Below are 3,214 nucleotides of genomic sequence, written 5' to 3'. Positions count from 1 at the left end.
ACATTCATCCACCTAGCAAGGTGCAGTGATACCCTCCATTTCATCTGGGCAGATAAAGAATAAATAGACTCATCACAGTCCATGAATAGCATCTAAGATCAAGGAGAACCTATATTATGGATGTGGTGTGTTTTGGCAGAGGTTCAGAGTTTTTCCCCAATCACAGAACTTCCTACGGTGTCAACAATTTATAGTCTGGCCCTGGGCTATTCCGTGTTCTGGCACCCACTAGAGAGAAAACAGTCCTGAACTTCCTTATACACATTTTCCCTGAAAAAGTGCAGCCACTCGCCAGCACCCATCGAATGACAGTGCTGAGCAAAGGCAGCGCAGCAAGCTTACCATCAGTTTGTGTGGGATGCGGTCACTTTTCAGCACAAAGCAGGACAGTTTGGGTGCATTGGTCACAGGCTTGAGTGCAGCTGCCTTGGCTGGTGCAGAGTATTGGGTGTGGGTGACTCCAAGGCTGCAGACCTGAGGGATCTAGGAGGGAAGGGGATATTTTAAAGTTTGGTTTGGACTCCAAATTGTTTCTTGTCTTTTGGGAAATTGTAGCCATCCTTGAGTCTCTAGCCCATCAGATTTTCCTGTGGTCGCCAGAACAAGTGGCCACAGATCAGGGCCCTCCTGCCTGCCTCTTGAAAGGGCCCTGTGGGGACACTGGGCCCACCCAGATGCCAGGATCATTCCCGCCTGGAGATGCTTAACCCAATCATACCCGCGGCGTCCCTCTGCTGGTTAAGGCCACACGTCCACAGGTCACTGGATCAGAATGTGGACATGCTCTCTGATTGTGGAGTGTTCCAGAACTCTACCATCCTCCAGGGAAGCCCTTGGATACACGTAGCCACTGAGCGCATAGAATGTGTTCTGTGTGACTGAGAACTGATTTTTTTTGGCTGTGCTGGGTCTTCATTGCTGCGTTTGGGCTTTTCTCTAGTTGCTACAAGCGGGGCTGCTCTCCAGTTGCAGTATTCGGCCTTCTCCTTGTGGTGGCTTCTCTTGTTGTGGCTCTCGGACTCTAAAGCACAGGCTCAGTAGTTGTGGCTCGCGGGCTTAGTTGCCCCATAGCATGTGGGATCTTCCCAGGCCAGGGATTGAACCCGTGTTTCCCTGCATTGGCAGGCAGATTCTTAACCACTGGACCACCAGGGAAGTCCCAAGGGACTGAGTTTTAATTGTACATAAGTTTAATCAATGAGAATTGAAACATCACATGTGAGAGGCCTGTGGCCAGCGTGCTGGAGTTGATGTGAACAGGGTTGTGCATTTATAAACACACCCTCAGGGTGTATGTTGCACCCCATTTACAGGAAACACTGTGCTGTCGCCTCGGCAGCTGAGGTTTCCGAGGCTCTTTCAGGAGCAGGTGGCGCAGGGCAGGGTCAGAAGTGCTGGGATGCGGGCCAGGGTGCAAGGACTGCAGAAGGATGGATCAGGGACACTGGTCACCCAGTGGCAGCTGAGCACTCAGCCCTCTGCTCACATCCTTCCTCAGCTATGCAGGCATCACAGAGTCGCTGCCACCAGGTACCCAGCGCCAGCAGGAAAGGTGGCCTCTGTTTACTGAAGCAGGACGCAGGTGACTGTTCTCAGACAAGATGGTTTAAAACAAACGTGGCCTTACAAGGATCGAGTTGAGTGGGGATGCTGGTGAAAGCAGATTGGCTTGAAGAGTCAAAACAGATGCTGAGAAAGAAATAAGATCAAAAAGGACACGTTTCTGTCCAGCCTCTGAGCTGACATCCCCGCTCAGTTATAATCGATAACTCAGAGGCATTTGCCCAACAACAGGGCTGTTACCACCCATGACAGTGACACAGCCGGGGGCAGCCTTCCCGGCCGGGCCTGGGCTGAGCATTCTCATGACGTTGAGCCATCCTCAACCCCGCTGCATGTCAGAACCATGTGGGAGCGCAGACCTGACCCCCGGTGCTGTGGTTCCCAGGGTCTAAGGAATGATGTTTTTAAAAAACTGCCCAGGCAACTGGGTTGGGTGGGCTGGGATGAGGTCAGCCCACTTACGTTTGTTACAAGAAGCCCTGTGAAAGTTCTGTGGGGTCACCCCTGGGTTTTAAAGGGGAAGCCGGGCTCACTAGAGAGGTTGGAGTCAGGAGGCGATGGAACCGGCAGGAAGCCCATCTGGATTGCAGGCCGCCGTCGGGCCAGGCACCGCCTTTCGCTCCTGTCTCTCTGATGTGTGTGACCGAAAGTGAGATACAGCCTCGCGGAAGAAACCCGAAGCCCCGAACTTGACGATCTCATTGTATAATGACCTGCGGTTCTGCCTTGATGGAAACGCCGACCCAAAGGCATGTGTTCAGGCAGCCTGCAGCTTATGAGGGTGGGGTTCTCAGGTATGGAAGGAAGCACAGTAATTGGAGGGGGTCTTTGGGTTGGGAGCTGGGGTTGATAGAGAGCAGCTGTGCGTCAACAGTCCACAGGCCATCCGTTCCCACGGAGACTTCAGGACAGAGAAAGGCCGGTGTCCAGAGGGGCCTTGCCGGAGGAAAAAGGACTACGGGGCCCTGAGCCAGACAATGCCCACCCCTTGGTGACATCCTGTCCCAACAAGAGCCCCGAGAGCAGGTGGTGCTTTCGTCTCCTCTTTCATGTCCACGCTGGGCCTTTCTCTGCGCACAGAAGTCTTAGTCTCCCGGTAGGTGTTCTGCTTTGTAGGTTATTTTTAAAATCTGGCATTAGCCCTGGGACTCTGAGATTCATGGAGCCCGGACGCATTGAGCAAAACCACAAACAAGGGGAGGAAGGACGTTGGTCTCAGCCCTCAAAGCCATGGTACAGAAAACAAACACCAGTCCCACCACTCCCCATTCTGAGAGGCGGCCAGACGTGGGGCCGAGGTCGTCGGGTCTGTGGGACCCGCTCGCTGTGAGGTGACTGTGACTGAGCTTTGTGGCCTGGGATTCCGGGCCAGCCTTTAACTTCAAAGCTTCCCCACTTTGCTTTCATGTTATTTTCTCATTTTGTCAAAGTACAAATGTGGACCCTGCCCACACCCGCTCCGTTGTCCATTCTGTGCCGACCGGGCATCCAGCCCCTTCCCATGCAGCAGCCCCCATGCCATCCCTGGAGGCCCCACTCCCACCTGCCTGATGTCGGCTCCTCCTCCTCTCCCGGGACACCCGCTCCCCGGAGCTCCCGACCACTCCTGGTGTGGCCCCCTGTACCCCAGCAAGAGTGGGGTTCCTCCTCT

The sequence above is a fragment of the Cervus elaphus genome, chromosome 4 (assembly GCF_910594005.1).
Source record: "Cervus elaphus chromosome 4, mCerEla1.1, whole genome shotgun sequence".
Classification (NCBI taxonomy): Eukaryota; Metazoa; Chordata; class Mammalia; order Artiodactyla; family Cervidae; genus Cervus; species Cervus elaphus.
The sequence above is the reverse complement of the archived record's forward strand: the minus strand, read 5'-3'. Positions refer to the sequence as shown.